This window comes from Narcine bancroftii, chromosome 1, assembly GCF_036971445.1.
Source record: "Narcine bancroftii isolate sNarBan1 chromosome 1, sNarBan1.hap1, whole genome shotgun sequence".
NCBI classification, from domain to species: Eukaryota; Metazoa; Chordata; class Chondrichthyes; order Torpediniformes; family Narcinidae; genus Narcine; species Narcine bancroftii.
Genome location: NC_091469.1, coordinates 104,949,864 through 104,961,891, shown reverse-complemented (window position 1 = coordinate 104,961,891; position 12,028 = coordinate 104,949,864). Strand labels below are relative to the sequence as shown.

The 12,028-nt window shown below is 43.5% G+C and overlaps 1 long non-coding RNA gene across 1 annotated transcript in view; it reads left to right on the top strand.

The window, feature by feature from the left end:
• Positions 1-12,028, top strand: part of LOC138741612 (uncharacterized) — a 61,467-nt gene that overhangs the window by 20,571 nt on the left and 28,868 nt on the right. The window lies entirely within an intron of this gene.

The window sequence follows — 12,028 nt, the reverse complement described above, 5'->3', positions numbered from 1 at the left end:
CTGACCTGAGGGAGCGGGCTTCTCTCTCCGCGATGGGCCTCCTTGGACAGGTAAGGCCTTCACCTTCTTCTTCCGACATTCTTTCTTCTTCTCTTCTTCCCGTTGTTTTCGACTTTTCTCTCTTCGCTGCCATTTTCTTCTCACCTTTATTTTTACTTTGTTTTAATTTTTACTCTTGTACCTTTGTGTTTTGTGCGATTTTTTAACTTTTCCGGAGAGGGCTGGAATTCCCTGACCGGCCACTACTCCATCACGTGACTCCTCCTGTACAGACTTTGTTGTGGAAAGTCCTGTTGACTCCCAACTGAAAATGGGCTTCACAGCTACTAATTGAAACCTTGGTGGCATTTCAATTTTTTGGTGCCTGAGGTATGGCGATCTCTGGCAGCAATCTACATAAGTAGGTGAGTCTTTTGAAATAAAGATAAAATGGTTACAATTAAAATAATGTTTATTCTATGTAGTGGGGAGTTACAATCTTAGAAACTCACCTCCAAAACATAGGGCAAGACCAATGGAGCACAGTGCCCTGTTAAACACATTATACGTTTCAGTTCCATTGATTGAAATGAACAGATAATTGTTCAGCTTGAATGATAAGTACCCAATGATACTGCTTGGAGTTAAGACCATAAGACATAAGAGAAGAAATAAGCTATTCAACCCATCGAGTCTGCCCGCCATTTAATCATGAGCTGATCTATTTTCTCACTCAACCCCACTTCCCAGCCTCCTTCCCATAATATTTTAAGAAGCTGCATGAAAGTTGGCTTGTTGGATCCGACTTTTCCATAGGGTGGAGCAGTTAGCATGGCAGTTAAGGCAGTGCTATTACAGGGCCAGCGATCCGGGTTCGAATTCAGCGCTGTCTATAAGGAGTTTGTACTTTCTCCGCATGGGTTTTCTCTGGGTGCTCTGATTTCCTCTCACCAAAACAAATGGGGATTGAAGGTTTATTGGGGTATTTGGGGACCTGTTACTGTACAGTATGACTAAATTCAAATTTTAAAATAATTCCAGCCATTTAAAAATAAGAACACAATGAAAAAAGAAACACATTTCCCTTTCCAAGACTTCTGTCAAAACAAAAAAAATACTAAAATCAAAAAAGGGCAGAAAATTAGTCTATTTCACTGTTAACATAGAAAATACATGATTGGTGAATGAAAATGAACAAAACTTCATCAATGTAATCAAACAGCTGCCAAAAATGTGTTTCACTTTTTGAGTCTCAATTGTCTCCTTATGAACAGTTGGCAAATCGTTCAGTCTGGTTCAAGCAGATGTCATTTCATTCTCTCTGTGTGTGACTATTGATTGACCCGCTTCACAGTCTATGTGATCTGGAACATCCATGTTTGGGTGTAGCACTCGACATCTTCATAACAGCTTGCATTAGGTGAGAATGTGTGACCGTGTCATAAGAGGATTACAGTTTTACACAAATGGGGTGCAGTGAACTGGAATTCAGTGTCTGTGTGCTGTTCAGATGGCTGGCTCCTCCCTTGGCTCCACCCTCACCTGCCCCAATAGAAACCCTGGTTTTCCCGTCTTACTTCAGATTCACCTGAGGGCTATTGTGTCTATTGGCCACTTATTGTCAGCTATTAAAAGTTTGTTTGTACTCCTCACGTGTCTCTGAGTGTATTTAGTTGCATTACAATATTAGTAGCTTAATTTTGAAGCAGGATGGAAGCCCTGTTGAAGCCAGACATGCTCCAGTTCGACCCTCTATCCCCTGAGGAATTTGCCTACTGGCTGATACTTCCAGTCCTACCTGACGGCCATAAAGACGTCTTCAGCACAGATAATTTCCAGAGATTGGCACTTCACTCTTGAGTCAGCACAAAAGGGTACGCTGTCATCAGAGACTGTGTTACCTACAAGTTGTCCATAGAAGGTTTGAAGGCCTGCTACGAGGCCCCAGAACAACGTGTTGGCGAGGCACTGATGCTGTCAATGTTGGCAGCGTCTGGGTGAGTTGTTGGACAGTTATGTCCTTGAACTATTGGCCCTGATCAGAAAATGCCACTATGAAGTGGCCACGGGCCGGGTGAGAGTGGAGGTCGTCCTGCATCAGGCAATACCTCACCAATTGAATAACTCGATGATGGAGGTGAGGGTAAATGGACATTTGACTGATTGCTTAGTAGACACTGGCTCCACGGAGAACTTTATAAACTCTGTGACGGCTCTGCAGTACAAATTAAGAGTGTGCCCGATGGACTATCATATTTTCCTAGCTTCACACTTGTACTCTGCGATGATCCAGGGGTATTAAATAGAACATCTAACTGTAAAAGGGAGGGAATTTTGTAAGTTCCAATTGTATGTACTGAAGGTTTTGTGTGCTCATGTGTGGCTAGGCCTGGACTTCCTGTGTCACCTTAAATGCGTGACTATGGAGTACTCTGGCCAACTCCCTCCAATCCTGGAACAGAAGGTCCCAAAAGCCGGACACCACATGCGGTCTCTTCACCCTGAATATTGATCCCCCCTTCCCCCACTGTTTCCGAACCTGACTCCCGATTGCAAACCAATAGCCACTAAGAGCAGGCAATACAATGTGGGGGATTGGGAATTTATCAGAGCCAAGACACAGTGGCTGCTCAAAGAAAATATAATTGAGCCTAGCAACAGCCAATGGAGAGCCCAGGTGGTAGTCATAAAAGGGGAAGAAAAGTCCAAGCTAGTGATTGACTATAGCCAAACAATTAATCATTTCACACTCCTGGACGTGTATCCCTTCACTCAAATTTCAGACATCGATCTGAAAGCTGCGTGTAGCGTGTAGAAAGAACCAAAGGCTTGTTAGCACAAACCAAGGCTTTAATCAGCAAAAGACTGGAGCGTATTGCAGCATGGTCGACAAGTCCAGACTGACCTGGGTCTGGTTAGGAGCAGCCCTTTATGACTTGCCAGTAGGCGTGGCTATGACTCTCAGCCAATCACAACAACTATAAGCAAATATATACAAATATACATTGGTGATAATATCCTGTACTATCACACTGTATACCATCAGTTAATGATCCATTCTGAGGACCGCCCCTACACAGCATTTGAAGTAGACAGATGACTCTATCATTTCTGGAGGGGCCCTTTTGGTATCACCAATTGAGTCTCGGTCTTCCAGAGACAGATGGTCAAAATGATCGACAAGTATGGGTTGAAGGCCACCTTCCCTTATCTCAATAATGTCATCATTTGTGGACACTCTCTGGAAGACCATGACACCAACCTCCACACGGCCAAGGCCCTGAACCTCACATACAACTCCAGTAAGTGCATGTTCTGGATAAAACATCTCATGATCCTGGGCTATGTGGTGGAGAATGTTGTCATTGGCCCTGCCCCCAATCGAATGCGCCCCCTTTTGGACCTCCTGATCCTTAGAACGTGCCTGGATTTCTTCTCTTTCTATGCCCAGTGGGTCCCTCACTACACGGATAAGGTCTGCCCCCTCTTAAAGTCCACCTCTTCCCCATTGTCGGCCGAAGCCCAGGTGATTTTCAACTACATTCGGAGCTACATCACAAAGGCCACCACACATGGGGTGGACCAGAATGCACCCTTCCATGTGGAAAGGGATGCCTCTGACATAGCTCTGTCCCCTACCCTTAACCAGGTGGGCAGGACAGTTGCCTTTTTCTCCCACACCCTACAAGGCCATAAGCTTCGGAACCCATCTGTGGAGAAAGAGGCTCAAGCCATTGTAGAAGCCATCAGTTACTGGAAGCATTACCTGGCCAACAGAAAATTTACACTGCTCACCAACCAGCGATCAGTGGCATTTATGTTTAATAATGCAAAAATGGGCAAAATAAAGAATGATAAGATCTCCAGGTGGAGGATCGAACTCTCCACCTATAATTATGGCATAGCATACAGGCCAGGTGCTCTCAATGAACTTCCAGATGCCCTGTCAAGAGGAAGCTGTGCCTCTGCCCACACCAGCCAGTTGCAGTCACTGCACGATGAGCTTTGCTACCTAGGCGTCACCCACATGGCTCATTTCGTCAAGGCATGCAACCTGTCCGACTCCATTGAGGACATTAGGGATATGACCAGGTCCTGTCAGATACATACGGAGTGCAAGCCACACTTCTACTGCCCCGACAAAGTGGACCTGATAAAGGCATTTCATCCCTTAGAAGGACTCAGTGTCGATTTCAAGGGTCCCCTCCCTTCCACTGATGAAAACATGTACTTTCTTAACGACATTGACAATATCCTGCACTCTATTTTTGCCCTGTTCAGGTATCCCAGCTATATCCATAGTGACAAGGGCTCATCATTTATGAGCAAAGAGCTACGCCAGTACCTGCTCATAAGGGGCATTGGCTCAAGCAGGATGAATGGCTACAATCCCCGGGGAACAGACAAGTTGAAAAAGAGAACATGATTGTATGGAAGGCCGTGAAATTGGCTCTCCGGTCCAAAGGCCTTCCAGACTCATGTTGGCAAGAAGTCCTACCCATGGCGCTCCACTCCATAAGGTCGCTCCTCTGCACGGCGACCAATGCAACTCCTCACGAGCTTATGTTTATGTTCCAGAGGAAATCCATGTCTGGGACTACACTCCTGGCTTGGCTGATGGCACCAGGGCAAGACAGGAGCAAGGCAGGAGGAAGAGCAAGACAGACCCCCTGATCAAGAGGGTGCACCTCCTGCATGCCAACTCAACATATGCCTACATGGCATATCCTGGCGGCAGAGAATATGCTGTCTTGATCAAAGACCTGGCACCCGCCGGAACTGAGGATCCAATGCCTCAAGTGTGCCAGGAACTACCGAGTACCCCACTCAGGGTCCTGGAGGACATTGCTCGGGAAGTGGACCAATTCACTCCACAACCTGAGCCGGAACCCTCAAGATCCACTAACCCTGTACCACAGGGGGTCCAGGAAGTTCAGAAAGCCCAAAGTCCTCCAGTAGTGCGGCACTTGATAAGAATTACCAGACCCCCTGACAGACTTAACGTAAATATTTGTAAACTATTAGTTTTTTATAATGAATGGTCTCTGTTTTTCACCCACAGGCTCAATTCTGAAGGAAGGGGTGAATGCAGTGAACTGGAATTCACTGTCTATGTATTATTCTGATGGCTGGCTCCACCCTCACCTACCCCAATATAAGCCCTAGTTTTCCTGCCTTACCTCAGGTTCATCTGACGACTATTGTGTCTACCGGCCATTGATTGTAAGCTATTAAAAGTGTTTTTTGTACTCCTCACTTGTCTCTGTGTACAATCAGTCACATACATGGGGAAAACATAATTTCCACAAGCAATAACATTATAGAACAATTAAAGCCCTTGACTATATCTTATCCTGATTAGAATCAGACCTCAAACCCAGGTAATCCTACTTTTTTGTGGAACATGAAAGTCTCCAAATGCTGTGATTGTAAGCAAAACACAGAAATCCTAGAGGAACCCAGCAGGTATTGCAGAATCCATAGGAGGTAACGATATATTAGCGATGTTTTGGGCCTGAGCCCATCTTTAAGGTCTGAATAAAAAGAATTAATGGAGGTGGGGAAGGGAAGAATGGACAGGGGAGGAGTACAGTGCAACAGATAAAAGGTGTTAATTAGATATGGAGAGGAGGCCAGGAGAGAGGAAAGGTGAGAATTAATTGGAAAAGAGGTGTGATTTTGGCTCTGTGAAAGCAGAGTTGGGGGTAAAGGAGACAGAAAAGAAAGAGATGCAGAGCTGGAGGGAAGAAGACATAGGAAAGGATTGGGGTGGGAGGGGTGTGGCCAAATGAAACCAGAGAAGTCAATGTTAGCCCCTAAATTTCTGTCATAACACTAGAAAAGATCATTTTGATTGCAAAGTTATCAAATTAGAATGTACTTCAGAAAATGTTGAGTTTGATGTTAGAACTAGAGAACCATAGAAATATGCAGCACAGAAACAGGTTCTTCAGCCCATCTAGTCTGTGCCCAGTCCCATTACTCTGCACTCAGAATATATCCCTCCATATCCCTCCCATCTGTATACCTGTCCAGAATTTTCTTAAATGGCAAAATTGAGATTGCATTCACCACTCAGCAGGCAGCTCACTCCTTGCTCTTATCACTTTCTGCATGCAGTCCCCACTTATTTTTCCTTTAAACCAGAGGTGGCCAACCATTTTTGAAAAAACTCTTTGATTGTAATGGATTGATTAAACTGATATGTGAGTGGAAAGAAAAGGTTTGAAAACCATTGTTTTAATCGGACCGAATTGACTCGTTATGTGCAGGGTTTCATAACTCCAAAGGAAATAGGCGGATGACAATTTTTCTCAAGCAAATTACTTCAGTTACTAATTGGGTCAAGAGCAATTCCCAATCACATACCACCTTAAGCAAAATTAGGGTAAAAACACACAGAAATACTGGTGGAACTCAGCTGGTCGCGCAGCGTCTACAGGACGTAAAGATACATAACCGACATTTCGGGCTGAGCTCTTCTTCAAGGTATAAGCAGAAAGCAGTCAGGAATGAAAGGGAAAGTGGGGCAGGATGGTTTGGTACTTGGTGGTTGGAATTGCGATCTCTGCAAAATGCTGGAAGTGGGGGAGAGGGGATGGTATTTTTCATAACTTTCACCATCTTAGGGGAGATTCCACTGCCCAACACATTGTCCCCTCTCTCCCCCTCAGCGTTTTTCTCCAGTGCTTTTACAGTAAATTATCAAGAGAGTGCCCTCATTAATAGAAATAACATTAATTCCTCTAACTATCCTCACCTTACTGCCATGTAGCAGAATGAACTGGGATTCCCAGACTCAGGATAAGGAGAAAGAGACATGAGTTCAGACCCGATCTATTTTTAATCTTTTCCCCACAGGACTTTGAACAATTTTAATAGAATTATTTAAAGTCCCAGAATTTGACACCAGATTCTGTCATTTTGTATTCCAAAATATCTCAGAAGTTAATCAGTCTGATTTGAAATCAAATTAGAATGATTTATTTACTAAACTATGCATTTTGCTTCCTCAATTAAGGAAACTTTAGCCATTTTACATGGAGTCTCCACAATACCAGATGGTACATTACTCAGGTGAACATTTTTATAAGCTGCTGTAACGTCTGATGTTCACAGCCCACTTGGGGGATGGAAAATGGGAAATGAACAGACAAAAGAGTTGTTTTGATGTGGTAGCTTCTGACAAGTGATCAGCACTTCACAAGGAGTGTCTGAAATTGCTCTTTGACTTGTACTTATCTATTAATTCAGCAAACATGCACTTGTAGATGCTGATTCACTTTTGGGGTGTCTGGAGAGCACGTTAATTCATTTTAAAATTGTTAATGATGCGAAAAGCAGATATCGCACTAATGAGGAATGGGTCCACATCTTGCATCTATCAACATGAATATCCACGTGTTCCATCAATTAGCAGTAACCTTGTGAATGTCAGATGGAAATGCACACATTTTATCTTGGATTAGGTCAAGTGAGCACAGCAGAGGAGTTGGATTCGAACTGTGTTACACGGCAGGCAGCCGGTGCAGAGGAGCTCAAAAGAGGCAGGGTATTTTGGTGAGAAAGGGAGAATATTGGAGGACATCAAAAGGACAGTTTCACCCTTTTATGTGTCTAGCAGCAAAGCATTGATGGGGTTGATCTGGCATACCTCTCTGGCATTAACTAAAATTTTACAGCCTCGTAATGGAGAGTTAAGATCATAGAATCTGCCATGATTTAACAGTTTCCGTTCTTTTCATTGGAAATCCTGATCCTACTCCCTAAAGTTTTGTCACATGTCCAATTCAACCTCTGCCAGCTGGAGACTATATTGATGGAGAGCTGTCATGAAGCAATCATTTCAGATGGTAAACTCAGTAACAGCATGAATATAGGGAATTAAATCAGTTGGATTTTGAACGTTAGCGAACAATTACACAGAACATACAACAGTACAGGCCCTTCAGCCCACAATGTTGTGGCAACCTATGTAAACATACTCCACAAAAATCTAATTTTTTTCTCTCTCCACCCATAACCCTTTATTTTTCTTACATCTATTTGCCTGTCTAAGAGTCTTTTAAATATCCCTATTGTACTAGCCTTATCTCAATAACGTCATCATTTGTGGACACTCTCTGGAAGACCATGACACCAACCTTCACACGGCCAAGGCCCTGAACCTCACATACAACTCCAGTAAGTGAATGTTCTGGATAAAACATCTGGTGATCCTGGGCTATGTGGTGGAGAATGTCGTCATTGGCCCTGCCCCTAATCAAATGTGCCCCCTTTTGGACCTCCTGATCCTGAGAACGTGCCTGGATTTCTTCTCTTTCTATGCCCAATGGGTCCCTCACTACATGGATAAGGTCTTCCCCCTTTTAAAGTCCACCTCTTCCCCATTGTCGGCTGCAGAGAGGATCACTGGGGTCTCCCCCCCAACATCGATACCATTTTCCGGGTTCATTGTAAGAAGAGGGATAACAGGGTGAAACAGAAGAGCACTTCTATAAACTTATAGTCACATTTATTGTTATTTGATTGAACAAGTACAACCTGATGAAACAGTGTTCTCTCGTCCTCGGTGCAAAACATGTAGGCACACTGTAATGGATAAATATTTGGGAGAATTTGGTAAAATTAGAGTAGATTACATACATGCACACATTTTAAAACAGATCTTATTTGAAAGACTGAAGAATTCATATTCAAATAACATTGCAGGATCTCTGGAGAATGTTATGCACATTTCACAAGTAAGCGGTAATTGAACTGATGTCATAAAATGAATGAACTGGAGACAGGCTGGCTACAAGTACCTTTCTGCAAAGTGCTCACAGGAAGATCACTCCTGGGTTTTGTTTATCTAAGACAACAACTTGAGGAGAAGGATAACTCCTGTTGTTTGCTGAAGAAGGTTGGGTTTTGCAAGTGAGTCACATGGGCTTGCTGGAAGTCTGAGTTGGAGTGAGAGGGAGAGAGAGAGAGGGAAGTTAAAAGCTCTCTCAGTCAGCTGGAGTGTGGGACACTGAAAAGCAGCTGAACAGTGCAAGCCAGGAAGAGTTGGTTGAAACTAATGAAAATCTCCAGAGCAGTGGGTGGCTGGAAGTGCTATCTGTCTGATGTTCCTCTTGGAATAAGAGGAACAGAAGGAACTCTGTCATAACCTGAAAGAAAGAGGTGACTATCTGGAAAACCCTGATGGGGCAAGTTTCATCAGCAAGACATTGAGGTGACTAATGGTGGTACCTCAGTTGTGGAAATCCTGGAACAACAAATCTCTCTCTGCAAACCCTACAAGAACCTTCCTGAGCGTTAAACATTTACCTTTCAAGCACCAAAGCCTGGTGAGCTTTATACTTGTTAAATTCTGTGCACAGTATAAGAATTGCCTGCAACCAGAGAACTTAGAAGTTGGAGAAGTGAGATTGAACTGTGAACCAAAGAACTTTTCTTAAATTTACTCACATATTGCATACACGTGCACTTAGAATTAGAAGGGTGTTAATTTGGGTGAGTTAAATATAGAGTTAAGTTGATTCTATTTGCATGTTTAAAGTTGATTCAAAATAACTTTTGTATTAAAAACCACTTATCTTAGTGAATGTCTATTACTGCTGGGTTTTGGAGTCTTTAGGCTCGTAACAACACAATTAGACATAACGCACATACAGACTGACAATACATATGCAGGACAAGTATTTCATCAATACAAATAAATAAATAAATAAATTTTGTTCTGTACAGATGAGAGTCTCGGATGGTTAGTGTGAGCATTCTCACTGCCCGTGGAACAAAATTTTCCTCGGCTTGGTGATGCTGGTTTTAATACTCCTGAAAGCTGCTGTGTGCAGGGTGAAAGAGGTCCTCAATGATTTTGTGTGCCCTCTTCTTATAATGAATCCAGAAAATTGTATCGATGTTGGGGGGGTGGGGGGAGACCCCAGTGATCCTCTCTGCTGCCCTTATGGTCCTGTGGACTGACCTCGCATCCATTTCTCTGCAGCAACCATACCACACTGTGATGCAGCTGGCCAGGAAGTTCTCTATAGAGCTCCTATAGAAGGTTGACATAATATAACCATATAACCGTTTACGTCACAGAAACAGGCTATGTCGGCCCTTCAGGTCCACAATGGTAGCCTTGCCCACTTATAAATCATCAGGAGAAATGATAATCAAAAATCGAGGAGACAATTGTGATCAGATACGGAGCACAAGTATATGTTTTATTTCATCCTTGAGAGACAGTGCATGTTGTGCAGTGTGAGCATCAAATCCTTCTTTGAGCAAGACAGTTTACTTTTTCCTCCAACAAATGGTGAGTCACATCTGTTGAAAGGACAGCTCAGGAGAAGTAACTGAGAAGGCAGAGATGTCAGCAATCCAGAATCTGAAAAACAAGAGTATTTACTTTTCAACTTGTGATCTTGGGGCTATGAATGCCACTTTAAACATCAATTAGTTATATTTTCAATAAAAGTTTCCCAGTCCTCCATCTTCCCTCTTATTGTTGCTTCCTTGTCTGTCCTGTCTTCTGCTTTTACTTTGGTTTTATCTTCCCTCATCAGCCACAGTTGTCTCATTTTTCCATCCAAACATTTTTTTCTTTTTGGTGTGTGCCTGTCCTGCATTTTCCTCATTTCTCACAGAAACTCCAGCCATTGCTGATCAACTGTCTTCCCCATTAGTGTGTTTTTCCATTCGACTTTGGCCAGTTCCTCTGTCATGTGACTGTAATTTATTTTACTCCACTGAAATACCAACACATCGGACTCAAGCCTCTCTATTTCAAATTTCAAAATGAACTCAATCATATAGAGATCACTGCCTCCTAAGGGTTCCTTACCCTAAGCTCTCTAATCTCCTCTGGTTTATTACACAGCATCCAATCCAGCCCATCCCTTGATATACCACAGTAACAGGCCCTTCTGGCCCATGAACCAGCCAGCGCCTCTCAAATAGACCCATATAACTAATTAACCTCCAATCTCCATACATTTCCAGAGGGGGGGAGGAAACTGGAGCACTGGGGGAGAACTCACCCAGTCAATCTCTCTGCACCAAATGGAAGCAGTGGGAGGAGATGCTCAGCACCAAGACTGCTGGAAGATGTGAGTACATTTCTTGTCTCTTTACTTGAGAAAGGATGTACTGGTTTTGAAGGCAGTGCAGAGGAGGTTCACTAGGTTGATTCCAGAGAGGAGGGGGGTTAGCCTATGAGGAGAGATTGAGTCATCTGGGAATGTACTCACTGGAGTTTAGAAGATCTTATAGAAATATATAATGAAAAACAGATGGAGGTAGGTCAGTTGTTTCCATTGGTGGGGGAGACTAGAACTAGGGGACATAGCCTCAAAATTCAGGGTAGTAGATTTAAGATGGAGATGAGGAGGAAATGCTTTTCCCAGAGGGTAGTAAATCTGTGGAATTCACTGTCCATTGAAGCATTTGGGAATTTGGGGAAAAGTAGGTAAGTGGAGATGAGCCTATCATCAGATCAGCCATGATCACATTGAATGCTTGAGGGGCTGTGTGGCGCACTGAGAAATCCGCAAGCAAGCACAAACTCAGAAAAGACTGTACAACAGACTTTATTCCAGTAAAAGTCTGAACACCAGTTTATGCCTTGGTGGCTCCCCGTGTGACTGGCTCAGGAAGGGCCAAACTCAGGTTTATATTCAGGTCGGCTGATTGACAGCTGGCCAGGTGGAGTCAGCCCCTTAGGTGGTCTTCCTGCAGGTACAGAGATCGCCCCCTGCAGTACGCTGGTGGTCATAGTCTGGATGGCATGCTCCTGCTCCTATTTCTTATGTCCTTATTAAGACAAGCCATCAAGACAGTGCAAAGAGGAAAAAGACTCAGAAGCCAACAAATCGCATTGTGCTCCCAGTAGGAGGCATTTGTCTCTCAGCCCATGACAATCCAGGGCACGCACCCATCACAAGGAGCAGCCAAATATCCCTTACCCCAGGATCTACAGATTTTATTTGTTGACCTAAATATTGAATTCCTTTTTTTTAACTTGTTTTTCCACCAGCTCCTTTGAATTTCAATGCTA